Below are 16,618 nucleotides of genomic sequence, written 5' to 3' on the forward strand. Positions count from 1 at the left end.
AGGGATGCTAACTAAAGGCTTCCTTGAGGAGGACATGCTATTTAAACAGACATCTAAGGAAAGTGAGAGCAGAAAGTGCAAAGGCTCTAAGGTAGAACAAGCTCATCCTGTTCAAGGAAAAGCAAGATCAGTGAAGGTGGAGTGGTGAGGGAGAGGAGCAGAGTAAAGAGCCAGTCAGAGGATTAGTAGGACCCAAATCACGTAGGGCTTTGATGAACAACGTAAGGAGTTTTGAGTAGATGTGTGAAATGATCTCATTTTTTAGTTTGGAATAAAGCACTCTAGAATAATCTGTAGTAGGGCAAGAATGGAAGCAAGGAGTCCAATTATCCAATTAGAAGGCTTCTGCTAAAATCCAGGTGAGATGATGGTGTCTTAGATTAGGGTGAAGTAAAAAAAAAAAAAAAAGAAGAAGAAGAAAAGGTGTTGCAAAATGGCTGGATCTGAGATCTACTTTTTTTAAATTTTAAAGTAATTTGCTCAGGAATATGAAAGAAGTAGATGAATCAATGATTACTCCTGTGTTTCTAGCTTGGGCAACTTGGTGAGCAGTGGTACCATTTACTGGGATGGCAGTTATATTCAATTGTGCATAACTTAACAGTTAATTATTCTTTAATTACTTTTGTATTTGTTACAGCTCAGCAATTAGATTATAGGTTTCCTATTTCCCTCAACACAGGCAAACACAGTTGAGGACATTATGTTCACATTTGATTGACTGTAGGTTCTACCTCCATCAATTAATATCTGTGTGACTTTTAGCAAGCTAAACCTTCTGACCCAAACTCATACGTAAAATGGGCCTAGTAACCATTACCACTCATGAGTTGTTGAGAGAATTAAATGTGGCCCTTAGAACAGTGCCCGGCACATAGTAAATGCTCAATATTGGCTCTTCTTCTCCATTCCAGGAACGCCCCTGTACCCCACTCACTACAGTCAGTCAAACAAGGGATCTTATGAGTTAACTCTCTACTTTCTTTGCTCAATGCAAGGTCAGAATATTTTTCAAAGATACCTAGTACTTGAGCTGATAGAGAAAATCTATGCCAGCTTCAAAATGCTACTCTACATGTAAATCTCTTTAGTTACATCTTCCTTTTCTAAGCCTGAAACTTAGGGGATCAACGATTAGCAGATATTTGTTGAACATCTGCTTTGAGCTTAACTACTGGAATATTAAAGAGAACCAGTTAAACATAGTTCCTACTTCTTGCTATAATAAGACATGCATGCTTTTGATTTAGCTGCAATAAATAAATATTTTACCAGTGACCAAATGTATTTTATTACCTCTTTGATCCTCCTGGGTATTGGTGGACAGATTTCAGACTAGGTGATGTCATTGTTGGCTTTGGTGAATCGTGTCAGCATGACTGCCCTTTATCTTTGGTCAAATACAGAAAAACAGCAACCTGGAGTTATAGAGCCTCTATTCAGACTTAATGGGATCAGCTGTTAACAGAAGAAATTCACAGCAGTTTGTATCCATTCATTGAGAATATTAAAAAAAAATTTTCAGTAAAGAATAATTGCAAATATAGATTATTTGATACATTCTAACACATTAGATAAAATTCCTACATTTGCAGAGAACTGGATATCATGCAAAGCTTTGTCTCAAGGAAAGCAATATTATATAGTGGAAAAACCACTAGATTCAAATCACCAGAGCTGGCTGTGACCTGGAGCAATGTTCAACCTTGCCAAGCCTTGATGTTTTCTTTGTAAAAAGGGAATAATTCCTACCTACTTCCAGGGGTGCTATCAGGACTCAGGGAGATAATACTATGAAAGGATTTGGAAAGAAGAAAGCCCTCCCCAGATGGTGTCCCCTGAACCTTAGACTTCCCAGCCTCCAACTGTGGTGTCTTGCAACTAAGGAAACTAAGCCATGGAGACATTAAGGAACTGGATAAAATTATACTATTCAAGGGATAACATCAAGAAAGCAAAAGACAACCACAAAATGGAAGAAAATATTTGCATATCATATATCTGAAAAGGGCTTAGTATATTCCATGTTCATGGATAAGAAGACTCAATATTGTCAAGATGTCATCTCTTCCCAATTTGGTGTATAGATTCAATGCATCCCAATAAAAATCCCAGTAAGTTATTTTGCAGATATCAAAAAATGAAGTCTAAAGTTGCTATAAAGAGCAAAAGACCCAGAATAGACAACACAATATTGAAGAAGAACAAAATTGGAGGACTGGCACTACCCACTTTAAGACTTACTATAAAGCTACCATAATCAAAAAAGTGTGCTACTGGCAAAATAGTAGACAGATAGACCAAGGGAACAGGTAGAGAGCCCAGAAATAGAGCCATGTGAATATGGTCTAACAGATATTTGACAAAAGAACAAAGGCAATACAATGGAAAAAAGATAGACTTTTCAACAAATGGTGCTGGAACAGCGGGTCATCAACATGCAAAAAAATGAATGTAGACACAGACTTTACTCTCTTCTCAAAAATTAATTCAAAATAATCACAGATCTAGATGTAAAACACAATAATATAAAACTCATAGAACATATCATAGGAGAATATGTAGATGAGGGGTTCCTGATGACTTTTCATATATAACACCAAAGGCATAATCAGTGAAAGAAAAGATTGATAAATTGGACATCAATAAAATTAAAAATTTCTGCTCTGCAAAAGACACTGTCAAATAATGACAAAGTAAAAGCTACAGATGGAGAAAATATTTGCAAAAGACATATCTGATAAAGAACTGTTATTTTAAAAAATAAAAAATAAACAAAAACCAAACAAACAAAAAAAAACCCAAGAGAATAAAAACAAATGAAAAGAATGGTTATTCAAAGTATCCAAAGAACTCTTAAAACTCAACAATAAGAAAACAAGCAACCTAGTAAATAAATGGGCCAAAGACCTTACCAGACACTTCACCAAAGAAGATGGGCAGATGGAAAATAAGCATGTGAAGGGATCTCCACATCATGTATAATCAGAGCAATGCAAATTAAAAAATCAATGGGATACCACTGCACACATATTAAAATGGCCAAAATTCAAAACACTGGCAACACCAGATGCTGCTGAGAGTGTGGCACAACAGGAAATCTCACTTATTGTTTATGGAAATTCAAAATGGTACATCCACTTTGGAGGACAGTTTGGCACTTTCTTAACAAAACTAAACATCCTTTTACCATGTGCTTCAGGAATCATGCTCCTTGGTAGTTACCCAAAGGAGATAAAAATTTGTGTCTACACAAAAACCTACATATGGATGTTTATAGCAATTTTATTCAAAATTGCTAAAACTTGGAAGCAACTAAGGTGTCCTTCAGTAGGTGAATATATAAATAAGCTGTGGTACATCAAGACAATGGAATATTATTCAGCATTAAAAAGAAAGAAGGTATCAAGCCATAAAGAGACATGGAAGAAAATTAAATACATATTAAGGACCCTGACTTCTCATTTATAAACTTATCAAAATAGCAAATAAGTAAATCTCTACACTGTGGTCTCCTAGGAGGTATACTTCATTTGGATTCAGATGGCCCTGGTATTAGACCTGGACCTGTCACATGTAATCTGTGAAGTCTGAACAAAGCTGATTGACTACTGGACCAATAAAGTAAGAAGAACGATCCACAGTGAATAGTATTCAGGCTTCAAGAATCATCTTTGTTCAGAATTATGTCTCATTCATGATGATCTAGTCAGCAATAAACATAAATAATAGATTACATAATTATATCATAGTGGTCTTAGACAAAGTTTCTATTCAAGAAAAATAATACTAGGGACATATTTCTTTATTATTAATTATATGATGCCAAAAAAATGACAAGGCTACTACCCCAAATAGGTTAGTTTTTGTGACTTACAAATATCTTCTGAACATTATCCCATTTGGTGCAATAATGCACTTTTCCCTCTGCTGAGTATTTTCCTGCTAAGCAATGACATTATCCATTGGGTGGATTTGTTAAGGCATGATGTCAAAAATATGTTAGCATCCTCACATGGTCCATATAATTTTAGACCTGGAAACAGAAAATGGACCATATTCTTGAAGATTTTTTCACATATATGATATTGGAAGACTCTACTGGTTACCCTGCAGAAGTGGGGTTCCCCTACTGCAGGATGATTCTCCAGTGGCCAGGGACTGGCCTAATTCTCTCCACTTTCTTGCTTGTAGTTCTCAAGAACACATGTAGAATATGCTGGGGATGGAACATCCTGAGATAAGGAGGAACTTCCTGGGATGGCCCAGGCTTTGTTCCTCTTTCCCCTAGAAGCAGAATGTCCTACAAATCTTTGCCCAATGAGTCCTGTGGCCCCTGAGGTATATACCATGGGGTTGGATAACTTTTGGGGTCCCCCAGCTGTGATGCAAAGTGGGAGACAAGCAGTCAAGACTTCATCTGCCCTGGGCAGTTTTTATGACCCTGGGGGACTGGAACACAATGGATCCAAGACTTTTCCTGTCCTTCACTGCCTAACTGTAAGTAATAAACTCGCTTCAGGGCCGGCCCGGTGGCGCACTGGAGAGTGCTCCGCTTGGGAGCACAGCGGCGCTCCCGCCAAGGGTTCGGATCCCATGTGGAGACCAGTTCCCGCTCACTGGTAGAGTGCGGGGCGGGCGCGACACCGAGGGTTGTGATCCCGTTACCAGTCAGTTAAAAAGACAAAAAGGAAAAAAAATAATACAAAAAATAAAAAAATAAACTCGCTTCAGGGCCGGCCCGGTGGCGCACTGGAGAGTGCTCCGCTTGGGAGCACAGCGGCGCTCCCGCCAAGGGTTCGGATCCCATGTGGAGACCAGTTCCCGCTCACCGGTAGAGTGCGGGGCGGGCGCGACACCGAGGGTTGTGATCCCGTTACCAGTCAGTTAAAAAGACAAAAAGGAAAAAAAATAATAAAAAAAATAAAAAAATAAACTCGCTTCACTTAAAATAATATAACAACAGCTAACCTTCCTTTAATATCTGCTGCAAAGCAGGTGCTGTGCCAACTCCGTTACATATATTAATTCATTTAAACCCACAAGAAGTCCTTGAAGTGGGTTTGGTTACTAGTCATGCAATTTGTGGGATAAAGAACCAGGATTTTAATCAAGCAGCCTGATGCCAGAACCTGTGAGTTTAACAACTGGGCCACATAGCCTTACAGCTGGATCCTGGTGTAACTGGAGAGTGACTTCAGTATTGGGCCTTACCGAGTCATTTTCAGTGAAGTGATTCCCCCTTGCCTCAGGAAGTTGTTTGACTCTTCCTATGCCATGCTCACAATTTCTCTTCTGTCCCTACTATTTCGTGTTATCCTACCATCATCGGTGTTGGAGGCTACATTGGTTTGAGTGACATTTGCTGCTGTAGCAAATAAATCCAAAAATGTATACTGACTCACACACAGTAGTCAGTTAAATTATTAGTGATTTAGCAAAAGTAAGTGGATAAACACTTGTGGCACAGCCCTTCTCCACAGTCATTCTGGTCCCCAAGCTGAGAGTAGCCCTGCCATCTTCAACATTTGTTGCTTGGGGTTGTCTTCATTGTAGCCAATTAGAAGGGGAAAAGAGATGGAGTGTGGAAGTTTCCTGCTTACCTTCTGCTGGCTGTAACTCCATCTGTTAGCCATTGCAGGTGCGGCTGGAAAATGTAGTCCCCGGTTGGCAGCCATGGCTCAGTGACAACCTCTCTGTGTGGAAGGGGCAGCACAAATTTTTGGTGCACAGCTAGAAGTGTCTGCCACAGGGATCATGATTACTCCTAGGTGACTTTTCATTGTTGTCATTTTCTTTTCTCGAGTTCTTTTAATCGGGTCTGGCAGGATGCCGTGGGGAGTTATGTACCTGGAGAAAGTTGGACAATACATGCTCCTTGCTTCCCTCTTTTCTGCCCCATTAATGCAAAACTTACAGATGACAGTCTCAGAGGGACAAATTTCTCCCTGCAACTGTTCCAAACCTCTCAACATTTTAGTGGACTCTTTTCTTTTTCTTTTTTCTAACAGTATATGATTAATAAAAAAATATTGGTTATTCTATTTATACACATTCATTAAATCTCAGGTACACAGAATTGGATTAATCCTGGGCTGGCCTGGTGGCGCAATGCTATAGTGCGCCGCTTGGGAAGTGCGGCGGCGCTCCCGCCGAGGGTTCGGATCCCATATACAGACTGGTTCCCGCTCACTGGCTGAGCGAGGCGCGGGAGCAACACGAGGGTTGCGATCCCGTTGCTGGTCCCGGTCTGGTACGGGGGCGACACTGAGGGTTGCAATCCGTTGCCGGACACGGAAAAAGACAAAAAGGAAAAAAAAAAAAAAGAATTGGATTAATCCTAACCATCAGTTCATTTACTCACCCTCACCCACAGATACTTGCAAGAATTTCTAGATTTCTATTTGCTTATATCCTAAAAGTAAAGTAAACCATGAAACTCTACCCATATGAAAACTGGAATATTAACCATAACATATCTACAATGCATTCCCTCCCAATCCCATCCCCTGCCTCCCATATTCTATGTAGCCACTATCCTGGGTCTTATGTTTATTATCCCTTTGCCTTTTTTTTAATAGACTTTATTTTTTAGAGCAATTTTAGCATCATATAAAAATTGAGCTGAAGGTATGAGATTTCCCATATATGCCTACCCCCTGTACACATAGCCTCCCCCATTACCAATATCGTCCATCAGAATGTAACATTTGTTACAATTGATAAACCTACTACATCATTATCACCCAAAGTCCATAGTTTACATTAGGGTTCACTCTTGGTGTTGTACATTCTATAGGTTTGGGCAAATTTATAAATGACATGTATCTGCTATTATAGTATCAGAGTGGTTTCACTGCCCTAAAATTCCTGTGTCCCACCTGTTCATTCCCTGCCTCCCCCTTAACCACTGACAACCACCGATCTTTTTACTGTCTCCATAATTTTCCAGAATGTCATAGTATAGTTGAAATCATAAAATATGTAGCCTTTTCAAATTGGCTTCTGTTCACTTAGCAATAAATATTTAAATTTCCTCTATGTCTTTTGAAGGCTTCATAGCTCATTTCTTTTCAGTGCTGAGTAATATTCAAGTGTCTGGATGTACCACAGTTTCTTTATTCATTCACACACTGGACATCTTCAAGTCTTTGCAATTATGAATGAAGCTGTTATAAACATTCGTGTGCAGGTTTTGGTGTGAACATAAGTTTTCAGCTCATTTGAGTAAATGCCAAGGAGTGTGATTGCTCTTACGCAATCTTATGGTAAGAGTATGTTTAGTTTTGTAAAAAACTGCCAACCTGTCTTGCAGAATGAAACGACCACTACAAAGTGGCCATGCCATTTTGTATTCCCACAGGCACTGAATGAGAGTTCCTATTTCACCATGTGTTTGTCAGCATTTAATGTTGTCAGTGTTCTGGATTTTGGCCATTCTAATCGGTGTGTAGTGTAGTATCTTGGTGTTTTGACTTGTATATCTCTGGTGACATATGATGTGGAGCATCTTTTCATATGCTTATGGTCATCTGTATTACTGATTTGATGGAGTGTTAGACCCAAAGACCCATTTTTTAATGGGGTTGTTTTCTTATTGTTGGGTTTAGGAGTTCTTGTATATTTTGAATAACAGTTTTTCATCAGATATGTCTTTTGCAAATATTTTCTCCCAATCTGTGGCTTCTCTTTTAATTCTCTTGAAATTGTCATTTGCACAGCAGAATATTTTTATTTTAATAAAGTCAAGCTTATCAGTTCTTTTTTTCTTGAATTATGCCTTTGGTGTTGTGTCTAAAAAGTCATCACCAGACCCAAGGTCATCTAGATTTTCTCCTATGTTATCCCCTAAGAGTTTTATAATTTGCACTTTACATTTAGGTCTGTGATCCATTTTGAGTTAATTTTTGTGAAAGGTATAAGGTATATGTCTACACAAACTTTTTTGCATATGAGTGGCCCATTGTTCCAACAGCATTTGTTGAAAAGACTATCTTTGCTTCATTGTATTACCTTTGCTCCTTTGTCACAGATCAGTTGACTGTATTTTTGTGGGTCTGTTTCTGGGCTCTGTATGCTGTTCCACTGATCTATTTGTCTACTCCCACACCAATATGATACTGTCTTAATTACTGTAGCTCTTTAGGATGTTTGGAGTCAAGTAGCATCAGTCCTCTGGTGTTGCCCTTCAGTATGTGTTGAATATTCTGTCTTTTGCCTTCCCATATAAACTTTAGAATCAGTTTGTCAATGTCCACAAAATAAAATCGCTTGGATTTTGATTTGGATTTCATTAAATCTATAGATTAAGTTGAGAAGAACTGAGACTTTGACAGTATTGAGTCTTCCAGCCATGAATTTAGTTCCTTGATTTCTTTCATCAGTTGTGTAGCTTTCCTCATATCGATCTTATACATATGTTGTTATACTTTAATGGTGAGAAAACCATTAAGTGTTAATGTTAAGTATTTCATTTTAGGGGGTGCTAATATAAATGATGTATAGTGTCTTTAATTTCAAATTTCAGTTGTTCATTGCTGGCATATAGGAAAGTAATAGACTTTTGTATATTGACCTTACATCCTGCAGCCTTGATATAATCGTTTATTAGTTCCAGGTTTTTTTGTTGATTCTTTCGGATTTTCTGCACAGATGATGGTGTCATCTGTGAACTAAGACAGTTTTATTTCTTTCTGTACAATCTATATACATTTTATTTTATTTTATTTTATTGCCTTATTTCATTAGCTATGTTGAAAAGCAGTGGTGAGAGGAGACACACTTGCCTTGCTCCTGATCTTATGAGAAATCTTCTAGTTTCTTGTCATTAAAGTATGATGTTAGCTGTAGGTTTTTGTAGATGTCCTTTATCAGGTTGAGGAAGTTCTCCTCTGTTCCCAGTTTACAAAGAGTTTTTAATAATAAATGGGTGTTGGATTGTGTCAAATGCTTTTTCTGTCTCTGTTGATAATGTGATCTGATCGTGTAACTTTTCTTCTTTAGCCTGTTGCTATGATGGACTACATAAATTAATTTTCGAATGTTAAGCCAGACTTACATATTTATGATAAATCTCACTTGGTAGCAGTGTGTAATTCTTTTTATACAGTGTTGTACTTGATTTGCTAATATTTTTTGTTGAGGATTTTTGTATCTATGTTCATGAGATATTGGATTGTAGTTTTCTTCGTTTGTAATGCATTTGTTTTTGGTTATTAGGGTAATGCTGGACTCATAGAATGAGTGAGAAAGTATTCCCTCTGCTTCTATCTTCCGAAAGAGATTGTACAGAATTGGTATAATTTCTTTTGTAAATATTTAGTAGAAACCACCAGTAAATATGTCTGGGTCTGGTGCTTTATGTTTGGAAGGTGGTTTCTTTTGGCATTTATCCTGCTTGATTTGGTGTCTGACATTAATTTGGGGAAATTCCCAGTCATTATTGTTTCGAATATTTCTTCGGTTTCTTTTTCTCTTCTCCTGTTATTCCTATTATATGTATGTTTCACCTTTTATAGTTGTCCCCACAGTTTTGGGATATTTTGTTTTGGTTGTTTTTGGTTTTAAAATCACTCTCTGCTGAGATATCCTCAAACTCACTGATTCTCTCCTCAGCCATGTCCAGCCAATTGATGAGCCCTTCAAAGGCATTTTTAATTTCTGTTACACTGTTTTTAATCTCTAGAATTCCTTTTTGGTTCTTTATTAGAATTTTCATCTCACTGCTTACGCTGCTCATCTTTTCTTGCATGTGGTCTACTTTATTCATTACAGCACTTAGCATAGTTGATTTAAACTCCCAGTATGATAATTCCAACATTCCTACCATATCTGAGTCTGGTTCTGATGCTCGCTGTGTCTCGTCAAGCTGTGTTGTTTTTTGCCTTTTAGTATGTGTTGTAATCTTTTCTTGATAACTGGACGTGATGTGCTGGGTAAATGGAACTGCTGTAAATAGGTCTTTAGTAATGTGGTGGGTAAGGATGGGGGGAGGGGAAATGTTCTGTAGTCCTTTCAATCTTTTAGTGAGTTTATGCCTCTGAACTGTGAACTTCCCACGTGTTTCCCAGTTTCCCTCCTCCCCCTTTGGTGGGACAGGAGAGCTGGAATGGGCTGGAGTTAGGTATTTTCCTTCTCCCAGCCTTGTTAGACTCTGATAAAACGTGAGCTTATTAGGCTCTGGTTAAATAGTTTCTCCTGAGGGCAGACCTTGTTAGGAAGAGCAAAATGTGTTGGCGTTCTTCAAAGCAGTCCCTTTTCCCCACCCCCTGGAGAGGTTTTTCTCAAGTGTTCACTGTGGGGACCTGGTAGAGTTCCTGGAGATGAAACTCACAAAAGTCTGTGGTCCCCCTCACTGGGTACCCCTGGAGTCTCAGGCTTGTGCACTTAGCCTCCAACAGCTCATCAATTACAGTTCAGGTTTCCCTACCCCAGCACTGAATCACACAGACGTTTCAGTTAACCTGGATTTCTGCTCTGGTAAGTTGTGATTCTCTGGTATTTGCCTCTCAGTCTTTCCAATTTTGGGGGGAACCGTGGTTTGCCCTGAGACCTCATTTCTCTTACAGATCTGAGAAGAGTGATTGATTGTTTAAGTTCGTTCAGCTTTTTACTTCTTGTTAGGTTGGAGTGATGACTTCTAAACTTCTTGCCTGCTGGACGGGACACCATTCCTTTGCTTTTTAAAATATAATCACCTTTATATTCTTTCAAAACTATGTAATTTAATATTAATTGTTTCTAATCCTATAACAAGGATATCATACTGTATGTAGTTTTCTGGGGTTCACTTTTTCACTCTGTATTACTAAGATTTATTTACATTTTTATACCTAGCTGTAGTTAATTCGATTGATTGATGTATAATATTTCTTTGTATGAAATGCTGCGTTGATTAATTCATTTTTCCCATTGATAACTTCTTTGGTTATTTCCAGTTTTGTGTCATTGCAATCAGTGCTGCTGTGAAAATTCTTGAACACATCTCCTGACATATATGTGCAAGAGATTTCTAGGAGTAGCATTGCCAAGTAATAGGGCGTGAGAATGTTCAAATTTAGAAGATAGTGCCAAACTGTTTTCCAGCGTGGTGTTAGCATTTTACACTCCCACCAGCAATGTATATGAGATCCTGTTTATCCATGTCCTCTCCTATACTTGATTTTGTCAGACTTTTAAGTTTTTAAGTTGAGGAGATGTAAGATATCTAAGTGTGATCTTGATTTGTATTTCCCTAATCACAAATGAGTTTGAGTATTTCTTCATAGAGTGCCATATGTTATTCAGATTCTATGAAATACCTGTTCTTGTTTTTTGTCCATTTTCTAAGTTATTTATTCCTGGATATTCCAAGAACACATATATTTTTATACCAATGCTTTGTCAGTTAGTATTGTGAATATCTTTTTTTTTTTTTTTTTTGTCCTTTTTGAGACTGGCTGCACTGCGCTCAGCCAGTGAGCGCACCGGCCTTCCCTATATAGGATCCGAACCCGTGCCGGGAGCTGCTGCGCTCCCAGCGCCGCACTCTCCCGAGTGCGCCACGGGCTCGGCCCACTATTGTGAATATCTTTTTCCAGTATGTAGCCATCTTGTTATTTTCTTTAAGATAAGTTTCATGAACAGAACTTTGAAATTCTGAATTTTTAGCACTGTATGTTAAATTCTTTCCTACCTCCTACCCAAGTTCCCACCTATGTTTTTTTTAACTTAATATTTTAAAGTTTTGCTTTTAACATTTAAAAACTTTATTCCTCTATATTTGATATGTGTACAGAAATCACAGTGACTTGATTTCACCTGTTTCCATGTGAATAACCATTTCCCGCCCCACCATCCTACCATGACACCTATCCAGGGCTGGCTCTGGGCTCTTTGTTCCATTTCTTTGGTCACATTGTCCTTCAGTAAAGTTTTATAAATTTTTCTGTCAATATTTCACATATTTTAATGTTTATCTCTTGGTTATTTGATATGTTGGCACTATTTTAACTTGACTCTTCTAAAGACTTAAATTTTCCTGGTGCATATTGGGGTATGTGGAGATACAGTTGATTTGTATCTTGATGTTATATGAAGACACCTTGAATAGTCTCCCTATTATTTTGAATCATTTGTCTATAGATGTAAACAATCATGTCACTTGCAAAAAATGACAGGTTTTTTTTTCTTGTTCTTTTTTCAATCCTTATCACTTTAATTTTGCTAGAACCTGGGAGTAAGAGTAGGCCACCTTTTCTTATTCCTCATTTTAGTTTTGTGGGGTTTTTTTTGGCAACTGGCCAGTACAGGGAACCGAACCCATGACCTTGGGGTTATAAGGTTGTGCTCTAACCAACTGAGCCAACCGGCCAGCTCTTGTTCCTCATTTTAAAGAGGATACTTCTAACTTTTTCCCTTTAGGATGGTATATATCACAGATTTTTAAAATATATCATTTGTTGGGTTAAGTAAGTTTCTACTCCTAATTTGCTAAGTTTTTTTTAAAAAATCATGAATTGGTATGTTTGTTTTTTGTATTTATAGCTTATCTCCTTTAATCTGTTAATGTAGTGGGTTATATTTATGTATTTTCTAACTTTAAACCTTTGTATATTCCTGAGATAAACCTAACTTATAAATGATGTATTATCTATTTTTATACACTGTGAGAGTTGATTTGCTATTGTTTTGCTTAGAATATTTTGTGTTCATCTTCATGAGTAAAATGGGCCTTTAATTTTTCTTTCTAACAGTTTTTTTCTAACACTGTTTTTGTTTTATTTATCAAGACTATAATGGCCTCAGAAAAATAAAATGGCCAATATTTCTGTTTTTCTGTTCTCTGAAATAGTTTATAAAAGATTCAGATGATGTTTCTTGAAGTTTGGTGGAATTGCCAATAAAACCATCTAGGCCTGGTGTTTTCTTTCCATGAATATTTTTAACTACTTCTTCAATTTCTTCAAAATATTTGCCTTATCGATAGTTATGTCTCCTTTTTCATTTATACAATTATCTTCTCTCTCGCTCTCTTTTTATTGTCAATCTATTCTGAGATTTATCTTTTCAAAGCTTAATTTTCTTTAATTTATCTTTACTTTGTAGTTTCCTGATTTCTGCTCTAATTTTTAGTATTTTAGTATTTCTATATTTCTTTCGAATTTATTCTATTTTTCTAATTTCTGAGTTGGATACTTAATTTCTAGTGGGTTTGCATTGTTGAAATTTTAGTCCCCTGAAATCCATCTACTTGGGTCCTGAAGGTTCCAGCAGAGTTTTTGAACTGGAGAGGATCAGTGGTCCAGACGTGCTTCCTTCCCTGGCTGTTCTGGCCCCTCCAACAGAGGACCTGCCGCAGGAGGTTGTCTGAGGGGCAGTTTCCTCCATGGGACTGTTTCAAAACATGTGCTCACTGTTCCAATGTACTCTTTGCTTAATTGTTCATGTTCTTCTTTCTTTTAGTTGTGTTTGTTAGATCAGGGAACTGTTAAAGTGTGGAGATGCTACAACTTAGAGAGGATGTAACCCCTTGTGCTTCAGATTAGGAACCCGGGGAAGTGGGATGATGCTGTCTAAGGTCACGTGACAGTTTAGGAATGGAGTGGAACCCAGGTCATGGGACTTGATGGCCTGTGTTCCTTCTACTCAGCCAAGCTCCTCCTCAACACAGAACAGTGTTCATTTTACAAAGTGGCAAGGTCACCTGCATGACCTTGTTCAAATATAATTAAACTATAAAGCTGCTTTGTAATTCCAGAAAATGCATTTGGGGGGAAATGTGGCATTAACAGTCAGCTGTACAACTTGCTTGCATGACCAGTGCTTGTGCATTTTGTTTTCCTTGTCATCATTGATTCAATACTTATTTGTGTCTATTGTGTGTCAAGGATTTATCCAGCAGCATTTTAACATAGTTTTAAATATTTTTTCTCTACCTTTTGACTTCCAAGAAGCAAATGGCTTGAGGAAGGGAAATAGTGGCGACATCAGGAGTTCAACAAAAAATCAACCATTTATCTTTAACACTGTGGTAAAGACCCAGTATTGCTTCTTACAGTAAAACAGCTGATAACATTCTTGTTTCTGAAGAAAAATAAAATTAGTACTTAGAAATAATATATCCTGGGCCGGCCCGGTGGCGCACTGGAGAGTGCGCCGCTTGGGAGCGCGGCGGCGCTCCCGCCGAGGTTTCGGATCCCATGTGGAGACTGGTTCCCGCTCACTGGCTGAGCGCGGAGCGGGCGCAACACCGAGGGTTGCGATCCTGTTGCCGGTCCCCGGTACGGGAGCGACACCGAGGGTTGCAATCTCGTTACCGGTCAGTAAAAAAGACAAAAAGGAAAAAAAAAAAGAAATAATGTATCCTGCATGCCTTATTTCAGAAAAAAAGAAATGATGCTTATCTTGATTTTGCCAAAGTCTCTTTTATATCCCTTCTGGGCTCTTACTACAGGTACTTTTTCCCAAAGATATGACCTGGATTATGAATTGGCTTGTATGGGGCAGAGGTCATCTGAACTGCAGCCTCAAGAGAGGTATTGCACAAGTTCTGAACATTCTGGGTCTGAAGCCAAGGCTTGAGTTGCTGTGTTGCTTTTGCAGCTGTAGTTAGGGTTAGGGTTAGGGTTATTCTAGTTTACAGAGATCCATGCTTGTTTAAAAAGTTGCATAGCATATAACTTCCAAAAGAGATATTAGCCTCAGCTTGCTTGATTAAGAATGAATGGGGTGCAACAAAATTTAGATTAAAGAGACCTGTACCTTTCAGAGTGTTTCTGTAATGAGAGGCAATCAATCTCACTGTTGTTGTACTAAAATGGAGTGCACCATGAATTTAAATTTTATGTTGATTACCTTCAATATCTCCTTCATTTTCCCCTCATACGTCTTCAGGGAATCAGATCTTTTTTAAATTTAAAAGTGAAAATCTTGGTTATATCCGGTAGAACAACATATAGATTATAGACACTTCATTCATGTTTTGATGTAGTTACAAATGAATCCATTCTCCCTATCTCCCAAGCATGAACTTGGAGATTTAGTCCCACCACCCATCCTACCACCTTCCCCAACCCCCCCCCCACCACATAGACACAAAGTTGGGTACATAAGCACCTCAAGAGAACCTTTCACTGGGCTTCAACATAGTATAGTCTTACAGCACAACAGATTTGGAATTCCATTTAAAGGCTGCAAGAAAATTGTTCGACAGGATGCTATCCCAGAGAACTTAACTTTTAAGGTACCAGTGGTGTTGACCATCTGCATGGGGAAACACCCAGATGATGCATGCTGCTTTGGGACTGTTGTGGCCTTACCTAATCCTCACTTCTCTATCCAAGTATTTAACCCACATTCGGTACTTTTTTCTTCCCATCTTGACTGCTGAAACCTTTGACATTGTTCCCCTGAGCTCTTTCCAAGGCATTTTCTCTTTTCTTTCTCATAACTCCTAAAGACTGCACTAATTTATAAAGCTCATAATAAAAACAAAAGAAGAAAATAGTATAAAGACCTAGTTTTGAAAAGCAAAAATAAAAAGGTATGAAAGCAGTACCAACATCTCCTGTACTTAGAATGAAGAAACTAGGAGACACTTTGTGTTCATAACGTTGAGTTCAGGATGCAATGTGACTGAATTCTAAATGACAGGTTTTGAAGTCAGATGTGGGTTCTAGCCTTAACTTTGGCCCATGTTACCAGTGTGACTTGCAGCAGCTACTTGCTTCCCATTTATGAATCTGTTTGCTTATCTTCAAAATAAGAAGAACAGTAGTACCTGCTACTAAGGTTGCTATCAATATCAAACAGGAGGACAAATGTGAAGCTGTTAGCACAGAGCATGGCACATAGTAAAGGTTCAAAAATGGTAGAATTTGTTATTTTTGTACACATTAATGAAAATTTCATACAGATGGTATGACTGGTTTTCACTTTGGTCAGTTCACTTTGGTATGTAGTTTCTCTAAAATGGAAAGGTGGAACTGAAAATAATCTTTTAAGAGCTCTTCCAGCTCACTGATTACCACTTGAATAGGACTGATAAGTTGACTTACAGCCTGAAAATTTTGTATCATCTAGACTTCTTGTCAAGGATTGGAACAGAGTCCCAAACTGCAGAATGTCAGAGAGACAGTGGAGTAGGTGAGGAAATGGGGATGGAGAATTTCATGGCAAATGTCACTTTTCTGAAGGGGTGAAATATTAAGTACTAAGAGCCTGCCTGATACGGAGTGAAATAGTGATAGATGTTATTGCCAATACATGTTTGGGTAGCAACTAAGCAGGACACAGAAACACTAGTTTATTAATCAATCAAAAAACAGATCAATTCATTTTTTGTTCAATGGATAAATGAGTGAATGAGTGAGCCCAACCTGCTTCATTAAAATATTAATTTTCTATATCTTTAAGATCCTATTTCATTCCATAAAATGAAGATTTCAAGGTGGCTGAAAATGCTTTAGGCTAAACCACAATTAGAATTCCCTTCCCTCGTGCAGTTCTAGGTCGCTGGACACAAAGTGGAGCAAATTGATCTCCTCATTCTGAGGAGCAAGACAATGTGTGGAATATAGAAAGTCACTGCTTGTTTTATATGTCTTTTCTCAAATTTAAGGATAAAGGAAAATGATTA

This window comes from Galeopterus variegatus, unplaced genomic scaffold (genome assembly GCF_000696425.1).
Source record: "Galeopterus variegatus unplaced genomic scaffold, G_variegatus-3.0.2 Scaffold4767, whole genome shotgun sequence".
NCBI classification, from domain to species: Eukaryota; Metazoa; Chordata; class Mammalia; order Dermoptera; family Cynocephalidae; genus Galeopterus; species Galeopterus variegatus.